This window comes from Rhyacophila brunnea, unplaced genomic scaffold, assembly GCF_057557595.1.
Source record: "Rhyacophila brunnea isolate RB1 unplaced genomic scaffold, BYU_Rbru_1.0 scaffold_1, whole genome shotgun sequence".
In the NCBI taxonomy this organism is placed as follows: Eukaryota; Metazoa; Arthropoda; class Insecta; order Trichoptera; family Rhyacophilidae; genus Rhyacophila; species Rhyacophila brunnea.
Genome location: NW_028232751.1, coordinates 63,318,279 through 63,333,821, shown reverse-complemented (window position 1 = coordinate 63,333,821; position 15,543 = coordinate 63,318,279). Strand labels below are relative to the sequence as shown.

Sequence of the window (15,543 nt, the reverse complement as noted above, 5' to 3'; positions counted from 1 at the left end):
TATGTTACAGTCATGAATAAGGAATCATTATTGGACATATCCTTATCTTTTTCTTTTTCAGAATGACATTCATTTTTCCTTTTCAAATGACTCTGAAAATCCCCTTCCATTATGATGTTGTCTTCGGGGCAACTTACTTTGTATTTATTACAAAATATGCACTGGTCCTTTTTTGGTTTGAAAAACGATAAATTATAATTTTTGCAGAACACTCTATGATAGGTTATCTGTGTCAATGGTGATACGCCTTTTTCTGTGCAATAGTCTTTACACAGGCTATACATTTTGCAAATTGTTAATTTACTGTCTAAATATTACCTTATATATATACCTATGTCCTTTCTCGTGTAGTGACTCTCCATAAACGGGAAGGATTCTATGTGAGACTTTATATGGATTAAATTCTCATTGCTTGTTTTGTGAATAAGGGGATGTTTACCTCTACGATCGTGTAACGTAAACTGTACTCCCACGTCTTCTTGTCCTTTAAATGCGTTAATTACTGATCTATTTGAAATGTGTAAAGTACTCTAAAAAAAAAATTCAGACTCTGACTTTTTGTCCACTCTTGAAAAAGAAATAAGTAACTCTTTAGTTTTGTCTGGATTTCCTTTTTTCATTCCTTGGTTTTCTATCAACGGGAATTTTAATCTCCAAATTTTTTAGAATGTAATCTTTTTTGCGATCATAAGAACACATCCAACACATCTTTAATATATTATGTTTTGCTCTTTGAGACGAAGCCATTCTAATAAATTCTTCAAATGGTTCAATGTATTGTTTCACTAATCACTAAAGACAGATGAATTAAAATTGCAAAGGTATGGCCTATGCCCTATGGTGACATCTATTGACAAAATTTGTACTGACAGAATGCATTATGTCACACTTAATGCATATGCCATGTTACAAGTCCTGTATTTTGTACACACAGAACGCATTATAGGTCATATAATGCTTTCTGTCAGTATAAAAACATAACAATATGATTTAATGCAGTTTCTATTTTCTTACCAGTATATCCTATGACTTAGTGCGTTTTACCAGAACGTAGAGCGTAAAATTCTAAGAATTTTGGCATTTAAAACAGAAAAACAGCAAAAACTCACTTAATGCATTCTGCAAGTATACCCTCGAAATATGAATTACAATGCCGGCAGGAAAAGTTTATTATAAATCAAAAGAACCGATTGTAAAGCCTGAGTGTATAGTGGAGTACATATTATAATAAAAACATAGGTGGAGTGGCATAGTCATTTTCTCTGAAACATGTGCCAGAATTGGAATCAAGTTGCATAAAAAGGTCTTTCGTCATTTTATTGATTTGTTCCGGCTTGATTGTTCCATGTCATCCACCTACAAAAATATGGCAAGAAGCAATGCTTTGGAGATTTTCAAATACATGTTCTGGAACAGTTGATAGGAGAGCACAAGACTGAACCATAGCAGAATTAGAAGGCCCCATTGCCAGCTAGAGTTACCGAACGTCATTAATCGGGTAAAATACAGTCAACAACAAAAAAAACCAATGCAACTCAACTAGACGATGTTGTGCGTTTTAATTTAAATATACACAAAGAATGCAAGGAAACAAAATTTATGTAAATAATGCAACATTGCTCCATGTTTCGAGCCTTGATTTGAAATTTTCCATATAGAAGAAAATTTTGTGTTTTTTCAATGTGTAAATATAGTCTAATATTTTTCAAAGATTTTGTTTGCGCCAATATCATTGTAAAACTCCCACCAAACATTTCAATCATTTATGTCAAAAGGCATATTACAAATTATTCAGTTACAATTCAACCAACGCCAAAGCCACGCCAACATAGGTTAGTTCCTTGACTACATCCCTGCGTCCACTATTCTCCACAAAACTCCAACTTCCTCAAATCTAGTCCATTCAAAATTATTGCCAGATTTCTTTAATGTAAATATTCATCATTGTCGATGTTGACTATTTCAAAGTGAAACAATTTGTGGTAACCCTCATTCTAGTGCTATATTTTTTTCTTTTTAAGTAGGATTTTTTTTATTTTACTTACAATATATAATTCTTAGGCCTTGGTAGTATAAACTCTGTATATAGAGGCCAGGCTGCCAAGTAAATTGATTTAGTAACATACTGAATATTACACAAAATTCAAGCCTGTAAATACGGCTGTCCTTAGTTTCCAACAGTTGATTTATAAATCAAATTAAATATTTTGTGTTTTAATAATTCATAAGCTAAGCAATTTTGTAACCTTTCCACACAACCCAACCCATCACAAAATAAACGGCTAAAATGTGAGTTCAAGAAAATTAAAATATTATGTATATGTTAGGTACCTCAAATTTGGGGTCATTGGAAGATCTGGATAAATTTCGGAACTCCAACTGGATAGTGGCAGCCTCAGATGTGGAACTGTCAGGTGACCATTTTGTAGAGTGAGCCCGCCATGTAGCCTAGTTCACATCGGAATATGGAATTCCTGAAGGTGTTTCAAAAGCTGGTAACAACCTTTCGCCCAAATCAATCTGGATGAGAATAAGTGAATGTAAAATGAAATTAATGTTGTACATAGTACAGTAAAACCCCGTTAATACGAATTCCACGGAACCGAAAATCTAAAACTCTTTTTTGTGAATATTTCAAATTACGACGAATTTTGAATTATCAGTGTTCTTATTAACGAGGTTTTACTGTATTCAATTCTCATCATGAAATGAAACGAAGAAAAGAGGAATATCTGAAATATTATAATATGATCATAAGTTTCAAAAACAGGATTGCCTTTAAATTGTTTACTGTCTTGGCGGACTCATGTACCTCCTTAGCATAATGAAAGCGAACTGATAGCTGTAATTAAACACATACTGGAGTGGTATTATTGTATGCGAATCAGCCCCGCCACTGCGAGTACTTTGGGCATACTCATACTGATGCGATGTGCTAATAGCAAGTGTATTTTGTTAAGTATCGGTAAAGACTCAAACAACTATTTTAAATATACAAATAGGATGTTACCTTTAGTGAGGCCGTGTCAAGGCTGTCGATGATGGTCAATGCGAGGAGAAACCAGTCTTGATATCCTCCTGAGATGGGTCGCAAGTGATCATGACCCCGAGCAATTTTTTTATAACCAGCCCGCGCATGCTGGAACGCACCAACAACAGTACGCTGTCTATCATTAGTAGGACCTGAAATTTTCATTTTTTTTTTTAACAAGATTCCTTAAAATTCAACAAGGCATAGATCTCAGTAGCGAAGGGTGGAGGTTGGCTGTTAAGAAGATCTGCCATAAATAGTGTACATTAAGCTTTGTTAGTCATACATATTTGTTTTTATTGAACTAAGACTACAATTATTTACAGATGGTATTGGTTAGTTTTTAAAAATCAATTAAACCCTGCTCAACCAAACCATAATAGTTTAGTAGTGGCAAAACTCCCAGGCTTGAGGAATTTACATTTTACACTGAATTGTACATAATTATCTAAAATATTAACCAAGCCATTACGCTATACTATGTGAGGGGTAATTTTCGTTCATATTAATAAACATCATAATAAGAAATAACATAATTTGTCATATTATAAATATAAAATAATGATTTCAACTATTTTCATTTCATTTATATTTTAACGCGTCCCTGTTCACAATACTTTAAGGGTGGTGATATTTTGTTTTAGATAGGTAGCTACTAGTGGTGAAGGGTGGAGGTAGTCTGTTAAGTTCCATCATAAATAGTGCACACTAAACTTTGTCAGTCATACGTATTCGTTTTCATTAAAATAAGGGTCGTATGCATGAGATTCCCAAAAACCTTATAGGCTATATACTGCACGTTTGTATGCATGAGTACAAACGTAATTAGCTGTTAAGTGACGTCACGAATGTGACATCTCACGTGTCATGGTGCTCGTATTATAAAATTTCATTCCCCGATAAATAATTCAAAATTTTGAAATTGTAAATGTGTCTGAAAGTGTGCGAACGGTACCATATAAATTTAATAATTATACATGAATAATTATTATGAACTTTAAATAATTTATCAGCTATTTTATCACATGTATGAATGTACATAATATGTGCTATATTGATAGATCTACTTACTTTTCCAAATTGAGAGTTTCAAATTCCTTCCAATTTCGTCAAAAATCAAAATAAATATTGACGTGAGTCGCCAAGCGCGCTCTCTGAAAAAATAACGAGTCGCTAAATTGTCTCTTCATAACCGACTAATCAGACGCCGTCATTCAAATTCTGATTTTAAACGTGCTTTAAATTCTCTATACAATCGTGTCAAACTGGTCACGTGTGTACAGTGAAAAAGTCATGATTTTGCTTCATCTATTTGATTGTTTTTATTAATTAATAATGGATGTTTCATTAGTTAGTGTAAGGGAATCTCAACCAAGAGAATCAATGAAGCATTTGAGAAATCCAGCTAGCTGGAGATGTAATGCGTTACGCCAGGAAAAGTATTTGAAAATGGGCATTCCAAACATTAATTTTTGCTAAAGTTGTTTGAATAATCCAGTGGTGTCACATATTAATTTTTAGTTTTAGTTTGTGTCAAAAAGTATTATTATTGGGACCCTTGTTAATTGAACATTATTTTTGAATCATTGGACGACTTTCTAAGCGAATCCATAATTATGATAAATTAATTAACATAACCACTTAAAGCCACTTAAAGGTCTTCATATAAATATTTACATATATATATTAAATGCTGATAACCCGTGTATAGGTTTGGTTGGACACTGCGCTACCCTAATATTGGTTTATGCCATAGACCAACTCTGATAATTTCAATAAGTCATGGGAAATGACTTACATGTTGATATGATTACTCATAGGATTGCGTTTGGTTTAAAAACATACTTTTTGGGATGTACTTATTTAGTTAAAAGTAGACACATGTTTCTACTTACATCATCAAATTCGTTTTTTAGCTTTACTCCAAAACACTGATTAAATTATTTTTCGTTACCTACTTGATACTTAATAGTCCCATCTATCCTGGCTTATGAAACCATAAGGTATCAATGCACATATTATATTAATTTATCATTTAGTCATAAATATCAAACTTATCATTTTATTAGGCAAGTGCATGCACTGCCAAAAAATCAATTAAGTAGGTACCAATTAAATTGATACAGTTTGAAATAGCTTTGTGATCTCCATATTGAGGATTCCATAGACAGTATAATTAATATACTTAATATGCCTAGTGATTAATACTATTGGCCATTAGTATTTATATTCCTGGTGTTGAATACTTAAGGGGGGACATGCTCGTCGAAGGTCGAAATTGAGTTTTTATTGTATTTTCAAACCATGATCCTGGACACTCCTTAAACGTTGTAGATAATCTATTTATATAATTTTGAAGCCTTATTATCCTTTATAGTTATTTTTAACATTTGATGACTGCATAAAGTATTTTTGTTACATTAAATAGTATTCTTTTAAACCTCTCGCTCTAATGTTTTAGAATATAGTCATATTTCGGTACATAACTGTGCAGTGGTGTTAAGATTTTTTACATTTATTAATTTTTAAACGCATTTATTAAACCATTAGCTTAATTTATTACGAGATAATTTTTGTAAAATATTCACGATAAAAAATTATATTAATAATCTCTGTGATCCCAAATTTGACAAGAATTAGGCATTTTATTATTCAAAAAATCGGCAAGATTAACACATTTAAAGATAATTCTAAAGATACTTATTATAAGCTATGTTTTTGATCATTCAAGTGTGATAAACATCTTATGAATAATGATTGCTTTATAATAATTATTGACCTAAGAATAAGGTAATGTTTTTTTGAAATATGCCATTTCTTTTGTCATTCCCTAGTGGTTAAGCTACAACATACGGCCGTAGCCATAAATTGACAAACTATAATTAAAGTAGGAAGTAAAATTATGTTAACGCGCGTGTTTGAACATGTACCTAACCGATTTTTTTTTTATTTTTTTTAAACGGTACATGTTCAAACACGCGCGTTAATATCATTTTACTCCCTACTTCAAATATAGTTTGTCAATTTATGGCTACGGCCGTAGGTTGTAGCTTAACCACTGGGGAATGACAAAAGAAATGGCGTATTTCAAAAAAACACTACCTTATTCTTAGGTCAATAATTATTATAAAGCAATCATTATTCATAAGATGTTTACCACACTTGAATGGCCAAAGACATAGCTTATAATAAGTATCTTTAGAATCATCTTCAAATGTGTTAATCTTGCCGATTTTTTGAATATTAAAATGCCTAATTCTTGTCAAATTTGGGATCACAGAGATTATCAATATAATTTTTTATCGTGAATATTTTACAAAAATTATCTCGTAATAAATTATGCTCATGGTTTTATAAATGCGTTTAAAAATTAATAAATGTAAAAAATCTTAACACCACTGCACAGTTATGTACCGAAATATGACTATATTCTAAAACATTAGAGCGAGAGGTTTAAAAGAATACTATTTAATGTAACAAAAATACTTTATGCAGTCATCAAATGTTAAAAATAACTATAAAGGATAATAAGGCTTCAAAATTATATAAATAGATTATCTACAACGTTTAAGGAGTGTCCAGGATCATGGTTTGAAAATACAATAAAAACTCAATTTTGACCTTCGACGAGCATGTCCCCCCTTAATAAATAGGAATAAATGCATCGATTAATTCATAGTATTGATTGTTTCAGTACGCTGAGCCTAATAAGACGAATGATGCTGAGCTGAAGAGTTCAGTTCATGGATATATATGGTTTATTGGGTGCTGGACTCCAATTGCTTTATAAATTATTCTCCTTGTGGGGAAGTGAATCCTACCTATCTGATGAAGATACGATACAATCTCAATGCTAGCGCTGTGATGTTACTTTGGCTTCCCAACAACTGCCCTCGTACGTCTACACATATGACTTTTTTACCAGCTTCAACCTCACCGATTCGTTATTTCAGGCCAATACGTGTTATGATTCAAAGAAGACGAAGAACGATATGCATCACTCAGTCAGCTGTTGTAAAATACTGATTACAAGTCGATGAGCCGCATTAATCTTCACAGTGGTGTGTTTGCTTTCACAGGACATCAAGCATGTAAACTGTGAGGATCTTTGACCACTGTGGACATGGACTTGTTGGACATGGACATGAAATTGTTTGCTCATTGTACATGCAAACTTATAGGCAAGAAAATATTCACTGTGATTGGAATACTTCATAGTTATGGAAAATCAGACTTGCAAACCCTACGATTTCGTATGAAAGTCATTTAGCCATCATTATCATCATCGATACAAGGTCATCCAAGAAACTCTTCACCATTAGCTTCCATAACACACCGAGTAAACACAGATCTACTTCTAAAGCAAAGAATGGTTGTCCCTAAACCTATTCCCTGAAATGCGCTAATTAATGTGTAGTATTTTAGGGTTTTGACCGTTATTGTACTATATTTTTAATCTAAATAAATATAATTATCCAATCACCATTATATTATTATGATTATTGTATTATTTTGTTTGTAAACAGCACGACTAGAAACTGTTTGTATAGTTCGCAAATGTTTTACAGAATCTACAAAACGAACAAGGGCCTCAACCAAACGTTTGTAGCAATGAATGCAAAATTAAAATGACATTTGAAAGCTACAGCTGAGGCAGCCATTTTTAATGGCGCGTGACGTCAGATCGCTTACGTCACAAACAGTGTTAAACGCTATTCGATGGAAAATCGGTTAAATAGCTTATAAAGAATTTGGGAATCTCATACATACGGCCCTAAGACTACAATTATCAGATGGTGCTGGTTAGTTTTTAAAATTCAATTAAACCCTGCGAAAACCAAGCCATAATAGATGACAGTCAAAAAATACTCCACTATCTATAAAATATCTACAATGATGCAATTAAATCATACAGAACTTTGAATATATTATATAGAGAATAATATTATTTTTCACCTATTCATACTAGTTTAGTTTAGGCAGGGCTTAATGAATTTAAAAAGATATACCAACAATATGTGTAAAATGTATTCTTAATCCAACGAAAACAAATAAGTATGAATGAAAAAGTGTGCACAATTTTTTCGTATCGCCCAAAATATACCAAAACTATTATGGTTTGGTTAATCAGGGTTTAATTGATTTTTAAAAACTAATCAACATTGGGGAGGATCTGTAGTTTCTAAACACACCTTCGAAATAAACACCAGAAAATTGCACATTGGGTTGAAGAATCTGTTGAGGCTGAAGCTCAGAATCTTCAGGATGTTGTGCAATGGCATTTTCATGATAATCGGCTACTATGTGAACATCAGCGGAATTGACATTGTTCCGACATTTTCAATGAGTTTGGTATATCCTAAAATATTGACAAAAAAAAATGTATATTAACATTTAGGCAATGACATTATTAATGGACGACGCACTCAATACCGTAGCTAGCAAGTAAATTCGCGCATTCGTATGTATAGGTAGACGTAACGCAATTTCCATTATGCGATATCACGCATCGGGAATTTAAAGCAATATGACCTTTATTGTAATGGCGTTAGAGCAGTGTTTCGAATGTCAATGTTCATTTGAGCGAACCCGTTCGAACCGAACCATTCGGCAGACCCAACAAAAGGCATGAGAAATTTATAGCAATATCACCTTTATTGTAATGGCGTTAGAACAGATTATGCCATTCGGCAGACCCGATAATGAAGTGAGTGTCATTTTCTTTTCCAGATGATTCGTCCATATTAATGTCATTGCATTTAGGCCATTCGCTCATGTGAATATTCAAAAAAGACGAGACTGAAACTCCAGTATCTAGCTAATGTATTTCAATGGAGGCTCGCTGCCGGCAAGACTGGGATCTCAGTTTTATATCGAAAGCGTTTTGAAAATTACCTATTATGTATCATCATAAACTTTGTCTCTCTCAAAAATTTCAAAACTAGGTTTCTGCTGAAGTTGACTTTTATATGAAGGATGACGCTATGTAAAATATGAATCCAATGTCTTACAAATAATTAATAATGGTGTCTACCTTTCTATGAAACACCCCCCCCCCCCCCCATACTTGCTATTGCTCTCTCCGATGGTGCAAATTAAATTACTGTTATAATTATATAAATTAAGCTCATTTGCAATCTGGACAGCTGGTTCCACCAATGAAACAATTAAAAGAAGAACAATAATAACGTTAAAATATATTGCGATTATAGTATACACCAGTCATGGCCCCCACATCCTTAAGTGGACCCCTAGGACAGGATGTTCGGCGGGTCCGCACTATAGTTACGTTCAAGTTGACTATCTTTCCCGTATTTAGAGTTTAAAGTCCATACATAATATCAAAAACAGACTCTTGATCCGTGACCCATGTCCGCGAAGGCAGTGGAAGTGTGTATATTAACCAATTGCTGAGCTAGAATCTAGTTAAATATCATGGCTGCTGGCCCGCGGCAGTGTGAGAACAAACATCATTCTAAAATAGAGGTTTTTTTACAAATACGAATGACTGTCAAAGTTTAGTGTACACTATTTGTGGCGGATCCTAACAGCCTACCTCCACCCTTTGCTACTGATACCGCAGTCACACTTAGAAAAGTAGAAGTTTGGACACCTAAATTACTCTACTGAAATTGACAACTCAGCAGGAATAGCCACTTATATCCATAAAAAATATATATTTTGCATTAGTAATAATCACATGGGATTTTAAGGAAATGAATGCAGAAAGATGGCACACTGCTTGTGGAAATAGGTTGAATACCTACCTATAGAGTTAAGAATGAGTACTATCAACTTGCATATTGAAAAAAATAAGAACTGGAATTACTATTTTTTATTGAAGTAACAGGAGATACAAGTAGATTAGGTACTAGAAAAAAAATCATATATGATTATGAATTAGATTACATACTTAGTATATATTAGATACTCATGTCCTAAGTATATTATATACCTCGATCTGGATGGATTTCATTAGGAAATAACAAATGCTATCTATGTAATGCTGAATTATTGAATACTCAATACTTATATATAATATCATCACTGTTCTGGCAGAAGACACTAATTCGAAAAAATTACATATTGAGTTAGTTATACCAAAATGTTCCTTATTTCAAACTTTACCGTCTGGAAACCTTCTTAATAAATAAACAGTCTTTATTTTAAAGTCATCCTTTTTACGATTACTTAATAAACTCACATGATATACCATTTCAAACATTTTAACAACTTCAAAGTCAAATTACTCAAAACTAATATTTTCCAGTTAGTGTGTTCTGCCAGAACAAAGACGATATATATATTATGTATTTCTTTATGATAGAAGTACACTGGATAATTAGTGAATAGGTACAATTTGAAAATATTGTTTATTAATTGATTCAAAAATGTTTTGAGTCCATGGCTGATTTAAAATTCAAAATGTTGGCCATGGCTTCATTTTGGAATTCGATAAATTACTCTTGTACTTTTTTGGAAAGTTATCTGAATTATTTGCAATAGGTAATAATGAATTCCGAGTGGCAACTGGCATATTGAACGCAACACAATCCTGGTTCGACCATATCACAATTATGAGAAATTCAATTGAATAGGTACATTCAACACGCAAAACCTTAGGGCTTCACACAGGCAGGTGCCTTACTTGGTGGCTACGTGGTAGGTGACATATCCTAGTGAACGAACGCGCACTATTCTATCGCAACGACCACACTGCACGCTTCCCTACGTGATTATGAGTCACCTAATGAGTCTCCCGGCGTACAAGCGTGTTGGTTATTTTTATTGTGTCACCTAGTGATCTTGCCATTATCTATGGATTTTGCAAAGTGGCGGATGTTTCTTCAGTATGAGAAATGTCAAACACCATATATTTTGAGGTTATGAATAATGACGCATGGGATGAATGCATCCAACAAGTTCGAATTTGAGACTTTCGAAATTTTAAACTTAAATTCTCTGTGAAAAGTAGCTTTCTGGTTAGTTTTGAGAGTGACATATCGTTGTTGACTTGAGCGCTCCCAAATGTCAAATGAATTTGTACCTAAGCACGTAGCCTACAATGTGACAGTAGTGTTTTTAGTAGACAAGCATAGCATCTAGCTCAGGACTAGCGAAGCACCTGCATATGTGGCCGAAGCCTTAAGGTATTTGTGGGATCACATATATCTAGCATTCGAAGAGGCCAAATTACATTGGCAGATTTTGATGCCAATCGTCTGTCATGATCGCCCTCCTGCGGTGGATCCCCGGATCATGAAAAGTCACTCGAGTCATGGGTTAAATAGAATGGTTCCAAATTGTCACTCACCGCTCATTCGAAGATAATTGGGTTGGTGATTACTGACAACACACGGTAATTGTTGGCCTAACCATCACTCATCTCCGATTGACTTGTAAGCGAAAATATTAAATATTCTATTTTGACCATGACTCCAGTTAACGATCTAAAGTGACATTTCTTAATTGGGAATGATCGGCCATTGCAACCATTATTTGCATCCAACGTTGGAGTTTAATTAAGGTAATTTAAAACGATTAGTTTAGTTGTCCGTTCAGTCTTCGTTTCTGGGCAAATGCAAAAACTGAAACAGCGAATCTATTTTATACACAACAGGACGGAGACATGGGAGGATGGGTTTACCAACAGTTATTGTATCAGTATTTAGAATTGCCAGTTATACTGACGTGTAAATGACTTGGTGATGAGAGTTTATTGAGATTTGTCATGACTATTTATGCTTATGGAAAAAGAGTGATGAAATTAATCCGAGCCTTCAAGCTAGTCGTCTGTAATTTCAAAACTGAACTGACCAAATCTGAAACGGCGACTGAACGAACTGAATTGATGTCTAAAAGACCTTCATCAATATCTACGACAAAATGATCGACGATGCGAGCGGTTGACAATGTGAAAAAATGGCTACCCATAACCAACCACGACATTATTGAAAAGGGAGACAGGTGGATGAAATAATGCATCGAATGTAATCACAGTTCAAATATTACTATTTTCCCATAAAACAACGCGAAAGTATGAATGTAAAAACACAGCTTACCCTCCAACAGCTTCGGCGATTAGAAAACTCATCGCTATGAAGGGGCAGGAACAATGAGACATCTGCCGTATTCCGACCACCGTACATATTTTATTATTCTTCAGTTCACTATAATTCAGCAATGAATGCAGATTATATAGAAGACGAATGGATGCACTTTATTATAAACAGCACGAACTACAAGTCCTACGGTTGCTCCTACTTACAACAGCCGACAGCGTTATGACTGTTAGAGTTATGACATGATGCGTCAATGCGAGGGGAAGAGGGAATGGCGATTGGCGCCAAATGGTAGCGTGCATTCCATTTCCAAAACAGGATTCATAGATAAAGCAGGATAAAGACAACAACAATAGTCAATAATCAATGCAAACATTTTACATTCATAAATAATTATAAAGAAAGGTGGAAAATTTTTGATAAATAGCACGTTCTCTTTTTAGATTTTTACAGATTCAAATACAATATAATAATTGGTAATTCTCATATCTTCATCATCCTATTTTCTAATTTAATTTAACAATCTCGCACAAACCAACGCGAATTCGCAACGCAGCCGCTATCGCTGTCGCCACCGCTTGCATTTGTTGCGAATTTTGCGTTTGGGCCGTTTGGCATCACACCAATGCGACAACGACACAACATAGACTAAATAATTTTTATTCCGCTCCAGATTTAAAATTTTAAATAATATAAATATTTTACGCCAAAAATTCTATAATTTTTATGAATTAAATATGAAAAATATACGTACCTACAATAAGTTCGTATCATTGAACCTGAACTGAACGAATCAAATGGCACGTTGGATTTATTTGATTTGGAACCGTTTGGTAGAATGTCCACGGAAACGCTTTTCTGACAACTAATTAGTGTTGCCAGTACTTAAAATTAATTCATAATATATTAGTCTCTAAAACAGAAACATATTTATTGAAACGTCAACTTGTTCTAAATTCTAACCTCCTATCGTGGTTTACAATAATACAAATTTAACAAACTGTCGTATTCATTCATTTTAAATATACAAATATACATTCATGAATAGGTAGCCATTTAGTTAATTTATAGGTATGACGAGTTTTTAAAAATTACTTTTGATTAGAGCTTTTCATAATTGACTACTTGTTCATGTCGACAGTATGATATTGTGACTTAGACGACAATCGAACATATTAAATTCGTTAGGTAATATAAAGATCATTCCTATATAATAATTATAGTAACTAATGATATTAAATCGAACTCTTTACATAGAAAACATGGCTGGATTTTGAGATAATAAGACCAAAAGCGGCGTCTTGTTCGCGTATGGTTACTTATGAATAATAGGTATTGATTATTAATCTATAATATACATAATTCAAGTGAACTCCTATAGTGTAAATATCTAACACCTCACGATATAATATAAATGCCGAATAATGCTTATCAACACTTCGACAGATTGCCATTAGTCTATGGATCGTCCGAATTGGTTTGACGTTTCATGTCAAACCATTTCTGATGGTCCGAGAACGGTTTGATTTTCAATGATACACTGAACCAAACGTCAAATCTCAAACCATTTCCGTTCAACTACAATTTGTATGTATATTGTCTATGGTTTAATTTGATTTGTTTCGTTCAGGTTGAAAGAAACGAACCTATAATATAGCGCTTTCAGAATTGCTACAACTTTTACCCAATTCGCGTAAAGTGTATAGGTAGGTGGAGGTCCATTTACCTGGAACACCCAATGTTAAAACTCCAACTTTTTTTGCGTGCATTTCTTTGTGCATCGTTAGTGCACGTTTGTGCACGATTTTTTTTCGTTTGTGCACCTATAATAACCGAAAAATTCCAATTTCAAATTGGGTGTTCCAACTAAACGTTGGGTCACCCAATGTTGAAATTTCAACTTTTTTTGAGTGCATTCGTTTGTGCATCGTTAGTGCACGTTTGTGCACGCATATTAAGGGGGTTATTCGCATTTCAATTTGGGTGACCCAGCTAAATGCTGGATACTTGTGTCACTAAACATGTGTTTTTCCTTAAATTTAAATTGTAAACATTTGTGCGTTAGTAGTGAACGTTAGTGCACGATTTTTTTTGGTTTTTCACCTATATTCAGCGCGCTATTTAATTTTCAAGTTTGTATGCAAAACCTGACTGGGTGGGTTTAAAAAAATATTTTGTGGTGAAATCTCTTGTCGCATAGCTAGTGCGCAATTCTGCATACTTTTTTTATTTTTTTTTTCTCATATAGTGCGTGAGTTATTCGATATGAAATATTTGATGAACCTCCCAACAAATTTTTTTAACTTTTTATTAAGTCATCAATTTGTCTATTATTGGCTTACGTTTGTGCACATGCTTTTTTTGTTTTCTCGATTATATCGTGAGAGATATTATTTTTTTAAAATTTAGTGACTTGATACTTGAACCACTAAATTTGCCTTAAAACTTTTTTATTTAGTGCACCCGATTAGGTATATTTATGTTTACATTTAGCACGATTTTTAAAAAAAATATCTCTTATATTAAGCCTCCCCCAAACCAAAGCGAATATTCGCAGCGAATTCGCAACGCCCTCGCTGTCGCTGTCGCTACCGCTTGGATTTGATGCGAATTTCGCGTTTGGCCCCACACCAAAGCAGGAGGTTCATTTACCTGGATCACCCAATGTTAAAACTCCAACTTTTTTGTGTGCATTTGTTTGTGCATCGTTAGTGCACGTTTGTGCACCTATAATAACCGAAAAATTCCAATTTCAAATTGGGTGTTCCAGCTAAACGTTGGGTCACCCAATGTTGAAATTTCAACTTTTTTTTAGTGCATTCGTTTGTGCTTCGTTTGTGCACGAACATTAAGGGGGTTATTTGCATTTCAATTTGGGTGACCCAGCTAAATGCTGGATACTTGTGTCACTAAACTTATATTTTTTTCAAAATTTAAATTGTAAACACTAGTGCGTTGGTAGTGAACGTTAGTGCACGATTCTTTTTTGTCTTTTCATCTGTATTCAGCGCGCTATTTAATTTTTAAGTTTGTATGCAAAACCTGACTGCGTGGGTTTAAAAATATTTCTTTTAGTAAAACCTCTTGTCGCATAGCTAATGCGCAATCTTGCATACTTTTTTATTTTTTTTCTCATATAATGCGTGAGTTATTCGATATGAAATATTTGATGAACGTTAAGTAGAACCATCCAACAAACTTTTTAAATTTTTTATTAGGTCATCAATTTGCCTATTATTAGCTTACGTTTGTGCACGTGCTTTTTTTGTTTTCGAGATTATATCAGGTCCATTTACCTGGATCACCCAATGTTAAAACTCCAACTTTTTTTGTGTGCATTTGTTTGTGCATCGTTAGTGCACGCTTGTGCACGATTTTTTTTCGTTTGTGCACCTATAATAACCGAAAAATTCCAATTTCAAATTGGGTGTTCCAGCTAAACGTTGGGTC

The 15,543-nt window shown here is 33.7% G+C and overlaps 2 long non-coding RNA genes across 2 annotated transcripts in view; one reads left to right on the top strand and one right to left on the bottom strand.

Moving 5' to 3' along the window:
* The window catches only part of LOC147080069 (uncharacterized), a 36,206-nt gene extending 23,830 nt beyond the window's left edge, over positions 1-12,376 (bottom strand). The window contains exons 1-3 of the long non-coding RNA XR_015070775.1: positions 12,094-12,376; positions 3,011-3,183; positions 2,332-2,520 (exon numbers count right to left, since the gene is read on the bottom strand). This is a non-coding gene — a long non-coding RNA (uncharacterized LOC147080069). The remainder of the gene's footprint in view (positions 1-2,331; positions 2,521-3,010; positions 3,184-12,093) is intronic.
* Positions 1-15,543, top strand: part of LOC147080068 (uncharacterized) — a 64,423-nt gene that overhangs the window by 33,635 nt on the left and 15,245 nt on the right. The gene's annotated exons all lie outside the window — the stretch shown is intronic.